We start from the raw sequence: 13,246 nt of genomic DNA on the forward strand, positions 1-13,246 counted from the left end.
GAGCGTGAAAGGGGACAGTGGGATGCAGGACAGCCCCAGGCAGGCACGAGGGCTTTGATCAGACTGTCACCTCCGTTACTAACCAGGGGGCCTGGCTGCTGCTGAAACGTGTCACTAGCTCAGATGGGGCTGTGGAGCTGTCCCATCTCAGCAGGTCCCTTCCCAGGTCACTGTCCCTGCTCCCCATCTTCTACCTGGTGTCAGCACACGTGTATTTTTCTATCCCGGGTTTCTCCTCTGCCTTTCTCCCCCACTGGACCACCAGCTCCAGGCGGGGGGAACGTATCTGTTTTATTCAGTAACGTACACGCAGCATCCAGGACCACACCTGGCCCGCGGCAGGGATGCAGGTGCGTGCACGAATGTCTCCGTCACAGCCCCTAATTCCATGCTGTTGCTGACCAGGGGAGGGCTGAAGGGGCTCCTTCCGTCTGCGGCGTGGGTCCCAGGCTGTGCTCGGGGCCGCAGGCGTTGGGGCATGGGGGCTGGGGTGGGGGGAGGAGGGTCGGTGGAGCCTGCCCAGTGGCGTCTGGTGAGGCTGCTGGCCCAGCAGCTTTACGGAAAAGATGGAGTCCTTGGTGTCCAGCAGGACCACAGTCAGACAGAGCTCTACAAACATTAAAGATGTAAGTTGGGACTTCCGTGGTGGCCCAGTGGTTAAGACTCCGTGCTTCCACTGCAGGGGTCACAGGTTCGATCCGTGGTTGGGGAACTAAGAGCCCCCATCCTGTGCAGTATGACCAAAAAAGTTTTTTTTTTAATACTTTTTAAATGAAGATGTAAATCGCTCTACAGTGCCGGCAGGGCTGTTCTGGTTCCTGCAGGTTAGCCCAGCTGTCAGGAGGGGCAGCTTCCTCCCGACATCTCCCCACCCTGGGGGCCTCGGACTCCTCGGGCCACTTCCGATGAGTCCGGGCGCAAACCCGCAGGGCCTGGTTCTCGGAGATAAGGGCGGCACACCTGGCAGCTGGGTGCCCCTTGACCCACTTCCTGCGAGGCCCCGCGGCAGAGATGGGGAAATGCTGAACCTGAGCTGCTCACCTCCCTGGAGACGCCATCTGGCTTTCTTCTTCCTCTGCTCCCGTGGGCGGCCACCAGAGACACATCGTCCCCTTAGAACCCGGGCAACGCTTCTAGGCCTTGGTGCGCAGTACAGAATTGCAAGATAGAGTCCGGCCCTACCCCAGGCTCCTGATAAAGTTCAGGACTGGCAGAGTCGTTATCAGGTTGTCTTGGCACGATCTCAAGGGGACAAAGGTCACCTCGTGGAGGGATCATTTTCAAGTAAAATTGCCTGGCGTGGGGCCTGCCTGCAGCCAGCAAGCCAAAGAGGAAACCGTGAAAGAGTGGGGAGAACCAGCCCCTGCCCTGAGGGGACAAAGGAGCAGAGAGTTGAGGCCGTTGCTGGGAGGTCCATGCAGGTCAGACCTTGACGACGGTGACATCTGTGAGCTGCTCTGGGCTCAGGGCTCTGGGCCAGGTGCACTAAATCATCTAAGCCTCCAAGAGCCCTGCAACGTGGGTACTGTCATTTCTCACCATTTTACGCACAAAGAAACTAAACCATAGAGGGGTGAAGGTGTTTTTCTGGTTCCCCAGATAGTTCTGATATGGGCGGCCGGGGTTGAGGAACCTCAGCGGCCAAGTCTCACCTCTTAACCGAGGCCAAGGGAGATCTTCTTGGGGCTGAAGATTTGGACAAATAACGAACTGAGGGTTTTTTTTGTGTGTGGGAGGGGTTGTTTGTTTTTTTGTTTTTTAATATAAATTTATTCATTTTTGGCTGTGTTGGGTCTCCATTGCTGTGCACAGGCTTTCTCTAGTTGCGGCAAGTGGGGGCTACCCTTCGTTGCGGTGCGCAGGCTTCTCATTGCAGTGGCTTCTCTTGTTGCGAAGCATGGGCTCTAGGCGCGCGGGCTTCAGTAGTTGTGGCACGTGAGCTCAGTAGTTGTGGCTCATGGGCTCTAGAGCGTGGGGGTTTCAGTAGTGGTGGCACACGGGCTTAGTTGCTCTGCATCATATGGGATCTTGCCGGACCACGGCTCGAACCCGTGTCCCCTGCATTGGCAGGTGGATTCTTAACCCCTGCACCACCAGGGAAGTCCCTGAGGGGTTTTTTTGAATTGTTCCAAGTGGTGTCTTGAAACTCCCCAAGTCTTAAACCTGGGGCCCAGATGTAAACCTGGGTGGAAGCCGTAACTTGGGCCTCAGACTCCAGCCAAACCCCCGATGCTGCAATCCGGAGCAGAGAAGGCAAGTGCCCAGTACCCCGCATGAGTCAGACCTGACGCCCAGCCCTCAGGCCACTGCACCTGACCAGGAAGTCCCTGACAGGAGGCTGCCCCTCAGGCATCTCCGGACCTGAGGAGAGGAGCCCCCAATAGGACACCTGGCTCTCAGGTGACTCCATGACAGGACGGCTGCCCAAGCCGTGTGGCTGACAGGGTCTTGGTTCTCCAGCCTGGTGTCAGGCCTGAGCCTCTGAAGTGTGAGAGCCAAGTTCAGAACATTGGTCCACCACAGACCTCCCAGCCCCACGTAATATCAAACGTCAAAAGCTCTCCCAGAGATCTCTATCTCAATGCTAAGACCGAGCTCCACCCAACGGCCAGCAAGCTCCAATGCTGGACAACCTTTGTCAAACAACTAGCCAGACAGGAACGCAACCCCACCCATTAGCAGAGAGGCTGCCTAAAATCACAAAGTTCAAAGACACCCCAAAACACCACCAGACGCAGCCCTGCCCAGCAGAAAGACAAGATCCAGCCCCATCCACCAAAACACAGGTACCAGTCCCCTCCACCAGGAAGCCTACACAAGCCACTGAACCAACCTTACCCACTGGGGGCAGACACCAAAAACAACAGGAACTAGAAACAGGCAGCCTACAAAAAGGAGACCCCAAACACAGTAAGTTAAGCAAAATGAGAAGACAGAGAAATATGCAGGAGAAGAAGGAGCAAGGTAAAAACCCACCAGATCAAACAAATGAAGAGGAAATAGGCAGCCTACCTGAAAAGTAATTCAGAATAATGATAGTAAAGTGATCCAAAATCTTGGAAATAGAATGGAGAAAATACAAGAAACGTTTAACAAGGACCTAGAAGAACTAAAGAGCAAACAATGATGAACAACACAATAAATGAAATTAAAAATTCTCTAGAAGGAATCAATAGCAGAATAACTGAGGCAGACGAATGGATAAGTGACCTGGAAGATAAAATAGTGGAAATAACTACCACGGAGCAGAATAAAGAAAAAAGAATGACAAGAATTGAGGACAGGGGCTTCCCTAGTGGTGCAATGGTTAGGAGTCCACCTGCCGATGCAGGGGACATGAGTTCGTGCCCCAGTCCGGGAAGAACCCACATGCCACCGAGTGGCTGGGTCCGTGAGCCATGGCCGCTGAGCCTGCGCGTCCGGAGCCTGTGCTCCGCAATGGGAGAGGCCACAACAGTGAGCAGCCCGCGTACCACAAAAAAAAAAAAAAAAAAAAATCTGCCAACAAACAAAAGCCCAGGACCAAATGGCTTCACAGGCGAGTTCTATTAAACATTTAGGGAAGAGCTAACACCTATCCTTCTCAAGCTCTACCAAAATATAGCAGAGGGAGGAACACTCCCAAACTCATTCTACGAGGCCACCATCACCCTGATACCAAAACCAGACAAAGATGTCACAAAAAAAGAAAACTGCAGACCAATATCACTGATGAATATAGATGCAAAAATCTTCAACAAAATACTAGCAAACAGAATCCAACAACACATTGAAAGGATCATACACCATCATCAAGTGGGGTTTATCCCATGAATGCAAAGATTCTTCAATATATGCAAATCAATCAGTGTGATACACCATGTTAACAAACTGAAGGATTAAAAGCCATATAATCTCAATAGATGCAGAAAAAGCTTTTGACAAAATTCAACACCCATTTATGATAAAAACTCTCCAGAAAGTTGGCATAGAGAGAACTTACCTCAACATAATAAAGGCCATATTTGACAAACCCACAGCCAACATCATTCTCAATGGTGAAAAACTGAAACCATTTCCTCTAAAATCAGGAACAAGACAAGGATACCCACTCTCACCACTATTATTCAACATAGTTTTGGAAGTTTTAGCCACAGCAATCAGAGAAGAAAAAGAAAGAAAAGGAATCCAAATCGGAAAAGAAGAAGTAAAGCTGTCACTGTTTGCAGATGACATGATACTATACATAGAGAATCCTAAAGATGCTACCAGAAAACTGCTAAAGCTAATCAATGAATTTGGTAAAGTAGCAGGATACAAAATTAATGCACAGAAATCTCTTTCATTCCTATACAATAATGATGAAAAATATGAAAGAGAAATTAAGGAACACTCCCATTTACCATTACAACAAAACGAATAAAATACCTAGGAATAAACCTACTTAAGGAGACAAAAGACCTGCATGCAGAAAACTATAAGATATTGATGAAAGAAATTAAAGATGATACAAACAGATGGAAAGATATACCATGTTCTTGGATTGGAAGAATCAACATTGTGAAAAGGACTCTACTGCCCAAAGCAATCTACAGATTCAGTGCAATCCCTATCAAACTACCAATGGCATTTTTCACAGAACTAGAACAAAAAATTTCACAATTTGTATGGAAACACAAAAGACCCCGAATAGCCAAAGCCATCTTGAGAAAGAAACACAGAGCTGGAGGAATCAGGCTCCCTGACTTCAGACTTTACTACAAAGCTACAGTAATCAAGATGATATGGTACTGGCACAAAAACAGAAATATAGATCAATGGAACAGAATAGAAAGCTCAGAGATAAACCCACGCACATATGGTCACCTTATCTTTGATAAAGGAGGCAAGAATATACAATGGAGAAAAGACAGTGTCTTCAATAAGTGGTGCTGGGAAAACTGGGCAGCTACATGTAAAAGAATGAAATTGGAACACTTCTTAACACCAAACACAAAAATAAACTCAAAATGGATTAAAGACCTAAACGTAAGGCCAGACACTATAAAACTCTTAGAGGAAAACATAGGAAGAACACTCTTTGACATAAATCACAGCAAGATTCTTTTTGACCCACCTCTTAGAGAAATGGAAATAAAAACAAAAACAAATGGGTCCTAATGAAACTTAAAAGCTTTTGCACAGGGCCTCCCTGGTGGCGCAAGTGGTTGAGAGTCCGCCTGCCGATGCAGGGGATACGGGTTCGTGCCCTGGTCTGGGAGGATCCCATATGCCGCGGAGCGGCTGGGCCCATGAGCCATGGCCGCTGAGCCTGCGCGTCCGGAGCCTGCGCGTCCGGAGCCTGTGCTCCGCAACGGGGGAGGCCACAACAGTGAGAGGCCCGCATACCGCAAAAAAAAAAAAAAAAAAAAAAAGCTTTTGCACAGCAAAGGGAACCATAAACAAGATGAAAATACAACCCTCAGAATGGGAGAAAATATTTGCAAATGAAGCAACTGACGAAGGATTAATCTACAAAATATACAAGCAGCTCATGCAGCTCAATATCGAAAAAACAAACAACCCAATCCAAAAATGGGCAGAAGACCTAAATAGACATTTCTCCAAAGAAGATATACAGATGGCCAACAAACACATGAAAGAATGCTCAACATCACTAATCATTAGAGAAATGCAAACCAAAACTACAATGAGGTATCACCTCACACCAGTCAGAATGGCCATCATCAAAATATCTACAAACAATAAATGCTGGAGAGGGTGTGGAGAAAAGGGAACCCTCTTGCACTATTGGTGGGAATGTAAATTGATGCAGCCCTATGGAGAACAGTATGGAGGTTTTAAAAAAACTAAAAATAGAACTACCGTACGACCCAGCAATCCCACTACTGGGCATATACCCTGAGAAAACCATAATTCAAGAAGAGTCCTAGGGGCTTCCCTGGTGGCCCAGTGGTTGAGAATCTGCCTGCTAATGCAGGGGATACGGGTTCGAGCCCTGGTGTGGGAGGATCCCACATGCTGCGGAGCAACTAGACCCGTGAGCCACAACTACTGAGCCTGTGCGTCCGGAGCCTGTGCTCCGCAACAAAAGAGGCCGCAATAGTGAGAGGCCCGCGCACCGCGATGAAGAGTGGCCCCCACTTGCCACAACTAGAGAAAGCCCTCGCACAGAAACGAAGGCCCAACACAGCAAAAATAAATTAATTAATAAGCTCCTACCCCCAACATCTTGAAAAAAAAAAAAACAGTCATGTACCACAACGTTCATTGCAGCACTATTTATAATAACCAGGGGGCTTCCCTGGTGGCGCAGTGGTTGAGAATCTGCCTGCTAATGCAGGGGACACGGGTTCGATCCCTGGTCTGGGAGGATCCCACATGCTGCAGAGCAACTAGGCCCGTGAGCCACAATTACTGAGCTTGCGCGTCTGGAGCCTGTGCTCCGCAAAAAGAGAGGCCGCGATAGTGAGAGGCCCGCGCACCGCGATGAGGAGTGGCCCCCGCTTGCCACAACTAGAGAAAGCCCTCGCACAGAAACGAAGACCCAACACAGCAAAAATAAATAAATAAATAAGGAACAATATTAAAAAAAAAAAAAAAACTAGATATATAATAACCAGGACATGGAAGCAGCCCAAGTGTCCATCGACAGACGAAAGGATAAAGAAGATGTGGCACATATATACAATGGAATGTTACTCAGCCATAAAAGAAACAAAACTGAATTATTTGTAGTGAGGTGGATGGACCTAGAGTCTGTCATACAGAGTGAAGTAAGTTAGAAAGAGAAAAACAAATACCGTATGCTAACACATATATATGGAATCTAAAAAAAAAAAAAAGGTTCTGAAGAACCTAGGGGCAGGACAGGAATAAAGACACAGATGTACAGAATGGACCTGAGGACACGGGGAGGAGGAAGGGTAAGCTGGGATGAAGTGAGAGATGGCATGGACATATATACGCTACCAAATGTAAAACAGATAGCTAGTGGGAAGCAGCCGCATAGCACAGGGAGATCAGCTCAGTGCTTTGTGACCACCTAGAGGGGTAGGATAGGGAGGGTGGGAGGGAGACACAAGAGGGAGGGGATATGGGGATATGTGTATACATATAGCTGATTTTATTTGTTATACAGCAGAAACTAACACAACACTGTAAAGCAATCATACTCCAATAAAGATGTTAAAGAAAAAAAAAGTGGAGTCTTGCCAGCTCGGCAAGGCTGAACCCCACTTCTGCCACTTATTCCGTCTGTGCCCTGAGCAAGTTCTTACTGCATGCGTTGGTTCCTTGTTGCAAAGTGGGGACATTAGCGGGACTTCCCTGGTGGTGCAGTGGTTAAGAATCTACCTGGCAATGCAGGGGACACAGGTTCAAGCCCTGGTCCGGGAAGATCCCACATGCCGCGGAGTAACTAAGCCTGTGCACCACAATTACTGAGCCTGCACACTACAGCCTGCGAGCCACAACTACTGAGCCCGTGTGCCACAACTACTGAAGCCCACGTGCCTAGAGCCCACGCTCCGCAACAAGAGAAGCCACTGCAATGAGAAGCCTGTGCACCGCAACGAAGAGTAGCCCCCGATTGCCGCAATTACAGAAAGCCCACGTGCATCAACGAAGACCCAATGCAGCCAAAAATTAATTAATTAATTAATTAATTAAAAATAAAATAAAATGACATTTTTTAAAAAGTGGGGGGCTTCCCTGGTGGCGCAGTGGTTGAGAGTCCGCCTGCTGATGCAGGGTACACGGGTTCGTGCCCCAGTCCAGGAGGATCCCACATGCCGCGGAGCGGCTGGGCCTGCGCGTCCCGGAGCCTGCACGTCCCGGAGCCTGTGCTCCTCGACGGGAGGGGCCACGGCAGTGAGAGGCCCGCGTACCACAAAAAAAAAAAAAAAAAAAAGTGGGGACATTAGCGGCACCCGCCTTGCCTTGCACCGGTGGGTGTGCTGGGGTGAACGTGGGCATCATGGCTAATAGTTAAGGCACGTTGCTCAGTGGCTCACTGACAGTTTCTTACCTTCCAGAAAGTTCTCTTCACAGGACGGTGCAATGCGTACAAAAAGAAAGATGTGATTTGCCTGCTCCTTTAAGGGAAGACTCTACTTTACTGTCAAACCCATACCTTGAAATTGAAACTGGTATTTCACCTGATAAGAAAAGTTCCTTAAGAAAACCTTCCAGGAATTCCCTGGCAGCCCAGTGATTAAGACTCCGTGCTTCCACTGCAGGGGGCACGGGTTTGATTCCTGGTTGGGGAAGTTCCACATGCCACATGGCCGAAAAAAAAATTTTTTTAAATTCAAAAAAATGAAGGGACTTCCCTGTTGGTGCAGTGGTTAAGAATACACCTGCTAGGGCCTCCCTGGTGGCGCAGTGGTTGAGGGTCCGCCTGCCGATGCAGGGGACACGGGTTCGTGCCCCGGTCCCGGAGGATCCCACGTGCCGCGGAGCGGCTGGGCCCGCGAGCCATGGCCGCGGAGCCTGTGTGTCCGGAGCCTGTGCTCCGCAACGGGAGGGGCCACAGCAGTGAGAGGCCCGTGTACAGCAAAAAAAAAAAAAAAGAAAAGAATACACCTGCCAGGGGCTTCCCTAGTGGCTCAGTGGTTAAGAATCTGCCTGGTAATGCAGGGGACCAGGGTTCGAGCCCTGGTCCGGGAAGATCCCACGTGCCGTGGAGCAACTAAGCCCGTGCACCACAACTACTGAGCCTGCGCTCTAGAGCCTGCGAGCCACAACTACTGAAGCCCGTCCGCCTAGAACCCGTGCTCCACAACAAGAGAAGCCACCGCAATGAGAAGCTCACGCACCGCAACGAAGAGTAGCCCCTGCTCGCCGCAACTAGAGAAAGCCCGCGCACAGCAACGAAGACCCAACGCAGCCAAAAATAAATAAATACATGAAAACATTTTTTTTAAAGTGAAACTTTGGGGGGACTTCCCTGGTGGTCCAGTGTGTAAGACTCCGCACTCCCAATGCAGGGGGCCTGGGTTCGATCCCTGGCTGGGGAACTAGATCCCACACGCCGCAACTAAGACCCAGCAAAAATAAATAAATATATTTTTAAAAAAGTGTATTAGAACTTTAATTAAAACTTTAGAACTTTAATTTTTTTTTAAAAAGTGAAACGGGGGCCTCCCTGGTGGCGCAAGTGGTTGAGAGTCCGCCTGCCGATGCAGGGGATACGGGTTCGTGCCCCGGTCTGGGAGGATCCCATATGCCGCGGAGCGGCTGGGCCCGTGAGCCATGGCCGCTGAGCCTGCGCATCCGGAGCCTGCGCGTCCGGAGCCTGTGCTCCGCAGCGGGGGAGGCCACAACAGTGAGAGGCCCGCATACTGCAAAAAAAAAAAAAAAAAAAAAAAAAAAGTGAAACGGGAATTCCCTGGCGGTCCAGGCGGCCCAGTGGTTAGGACTACACGCTTCCACTGCAGGGGCCATGGGTTCGAGCCCTGGTCGGGGAACTAAGATCCCGGAAGCCATGCGGCATGGCCAAAAAAAAAAAAAAGTGAAACAATGCCTCTGAGAACGCAACAACGAAGTAGAAAGTAAATGATCAAATGCACAAAGAAAAAATGTAAGAGACCTGTGAATAGAAGAGACACCTGTATGTTTCTTCTCTGCTCTGCTCTTACGACCACCCTCACACTTCTCTGCACTCAGGACTTCACATCTGGCCCCCCAGTGTGGAGCTTTCCCCACACCAAGCAATCCTCAGAATCTCGGGACACCAGCTGAGGGTCCTACAGCTGAATTCTGACACCACCCAACTTGGGAGAGCCCAGACCCAGTCCCACAAGACGTCCCCACTTCAGACGCCCATGGCAGGTCCAGGTTGTCACCTGTGCTTCTGACCGACAACAATAAACTGGAGGTTTCCATGACTCCCTCCTCAGGCTGACTGTTTGCTAGCAAGCCTCATAGAATGCAGGGAAACAGTTTCCTTACTAAATTACTCACTTATTACAAAGGATACTAAAGGATGCTAATGAACAGCCAGGTGAAGAGGCACACAGCACAGGCCTGGACGGACCCCGAGCCCAGAAGCATCTGCCCCTGTGGAGTTTGGAGTCACCACCCTCCTGGCACATGAATGTTCCTGTTCACCAAACCTGAAGTTCTCCAAACCCCGCGCTTTAAGAATTTTTAACGAGGCTTCATTATAGAGGCATGACATTTATTTTGGGGGGAAAGTTTTTTTCCCAGCTTTATTGAGATATAATCAACATGGAACACTGTGTAAGTTTAAGGTGTACGACATGATGATCTGATACACGTAGATATTGCAGAATGAAGACCACCATGGCGTCAGCTAACACCTCCACCGCATCCCATAATTACTAAGTGGGCGTGATTGATTAAATCATTGGCCGCCTGTGATTAACTCAACTTCCAGCCCTTCTCTGCTCCTCAGAGGTTGGGGGTGAGGCTTAAAGTTCGAACTAGGAGCTTTCCGAAAATCACCCCATTAACATAAATCAGGTGTGGCTGAAAGGGACCAGTTATAACAAAAGACACACGTTCCATTCTGGTGACTTTTATCCTTTAGGAAATTCCAAGAGTATGTTTTAGGAACTTTGCCCCAGGAACAGGGATGACGATCAGATATACTTTCCTTATTATAAATCGCAACACAGCTTAGAAATGCTGTACAGCAGGGGTCCCCAACCCCTGGGCCGTGGACCGGTAGCGGTCCGTGGCCTCTTGGGAACCCGGCTGCACGGCAGGAGGTGAGCAGCGGACGAGCGAGTGAAGCTGCATCTGCCGCTCCCCGTCGCTCGTATTACAGCCTGAACCATCCGCCCACCCCCGGTCTGTGGAAGAATCATCTTCCACGAAACCGGTCCCTGGTGCCACAAAGGTTGGGGACCACTGGTGTACAGGGTGTATAATGCAGGGAAATGGTTAAAGGAAATTCGACAGGATCGATAACGTTTCTAGGATGATTTGCAGGAAAAGCCGGCAGGCAGGAAAGACTGGAGCAGGGTCAGATCCACGGGAGCCCTCAGTCAGCTGCAGATCTGATGGGTGTTGGTAGCGGCAGGCGGGCAGCCAGGAGGTCTTAAGGAAGGCCCAGAGCTCCCTCTGGGACCGTGGAGGGCTACTGGTGTCACAGCAGGATGGGGACTCATTGTGGAGGTCCCACCAAAGCAAAGTTGGCCAAGGTGGTCCCAACTGGACACCTGGGACCCTCCAAACACCTCCCCTCCCCTAGAGACTCTTGTCTTCTCTTTCTTGTCACATCCCCGTCCTTCCACTGTGGATGGGTATCTGGACCCCTGGGACCAGTGGCCTTTGTCCTTCCCTGAAGAGTGGGGAGGGGTCCAGGGGTGGGTGCAGGGCTAGGATGATGGGACCTGTCTTGCTGCCCCAGCAAGACTGGGGCACCTGGAAACTTCAGACCACCATTCCGCACCTGTCCTTTTTACCTGATGTCTGTTCCAGAAGGAAGGGATTTCCCTGGGGTGAGGTGGAACAGCAAGATCCTTGCCCATCACCACTGTTCCCAGGCTCCCTTCAACTTTGACCTTCCTGATTTCTGCTGTAGCCTCCCAACATGGGTGTTAATACCTAACACTTTAATTTCCCTCACTTTTGTTTTTTTACTTAAACCCTTCCTTTAGCTTTGTCATGAGCTATGAAGTCCTAGCCTTGATGTAGCAGCTGTTTACTGACACGTATTAAACAAATGCCTAACTGTGAACATCGAAACTGCGTTCCTGTGTCACCAGAATCTCATCCTGTGCCCGGATGCACCCAGACCACTTTCGGTTCCAGCCTCTACTGATCACAGGCTACGGTCTTGAGCCAGTGCTCGACCGTCTCTAAGCCTCAATCTCCACCTGTGAAAAGTGTAGGGGACCTGGCGGGTGAGGTCACTGGAGGTCAGTTTACAGGTGGACTGCCTAGTGACCCACAGCAGGTGTGGGTGGAGCACTGCTTCCCTCTCCCCTTCTCTCCGCCTCTACAAGGTGTCTGACGTTGCCCCAGGCCAAGCTAAGCATGCAGGCTCCGCCCACTCCATCACTACCTTTCATCCTGCTGTAGGCCAGGTGCTGTGCTAGGCACTTTGCCTGAGTTATCATACTGTGAAAATTAGTAAAGGGAAACCTCATTAAAATGGATTCAGGAGGCCACAAGGGGGAGCTCTCACCACTTGACCTTAATTCAGATTCTCCGCAGGAAGTGACACTGCTTACTACATCCCGCAGGAGAAACAAAGATTTTCTCCTGGCCTGGCAACAGCTCAGCCAATGAGAGACTGTCGTAATTCAGCCAGTGAAAGGCCACTACACTTCCAGACCCCAGTTTCCTCCAGTGGACTTTTTGTTTATAACAGTCCCTCCCAACTCCCCCTTCTCCTCTATAAAAGGGTTTCCTCTCCTCTGCTTTACTGGTCTCGCATGTGGTTTGCCATGTTTGCATGTCTGTATTGCAATTCTTTGCTGCTCCTGAATAAACCCGTTTGCTGGTAAAAAATAACTGGCTATTTTATTGTTTTAGGTTAACAACATTTAATCCCCCAAAAAATCCCATTGTGTTAGTCAGGGCTGTCCAGAGAAACAACCAATAGGATATATATATATAGATATAGAGAAAGAGATGTATTATGAGAGATTGGATCATGGCAGTCTCACAATCTGCCATCTGCAAGCTGGAGACCCAGAAAAGTATAACTCTACTACAAATCTGAAGGCAAGAGAACAAGGGGAGCCAATGATGTAAGTCCCACTCCAAGTCCAAAGGTTAAAAATCAGGAGCACTGGGCTTCCCTGGTGGCGCAGTGGTTGAGAATCCGCCTGCCTATGCAGGGGACACGGGTTCGAGCCCTGGTCAGGGAAGATCCCACATACAGCGGAGCAACTGGGCCTGTGAGCCGCAACTACTGAGCCTGCGCGTCTGGAGCCTGTGCTCCGCAACGAGAGGCCGCGACAGTGAGAGGCCCGCGTACCGCGATGAAGGCTGGCCCCTGCTTGCCACAACTAGAGAAAGCCCTCGCACAGAAACGAAAGACGCAACACAGCAAAAATAATTAATTAATAAACTCCTACCCCCCCCAAAAAAAAAATCAGGAGCACTGATGTCCGAGGGCAGAGGATGGATGTCCCATCTCAAGCAGAGAGCAAATTCACCCTTCCTGGGGATTTCCCTGGTGGTCCAGTGGTTAAGAATCTGCCTTCCGATGCAGGGGACACGGGTTCGACCCCTGGTCGGGGAACTAAGATCCCACGTGCCACGGAGCAACTAAGCCCGTGCGCCA

The sequence above is a fragment of the Mesoplodon densirostris genome, chromosome 7 (genome assembly GCF_025265405.1).
Source record: "Mesoplodon densirostris isolate mMesDen1 chromosome 7, mMesDen1 primary haplotype, whole genome shotgun sequence".
Taxonomy (NCBI): Eukaryota; Metazoa; Chordata; class Mammalia; order Artiodactyla; family Ziphiidae; genus Mesoplodon; species Mesoplodon densirostris.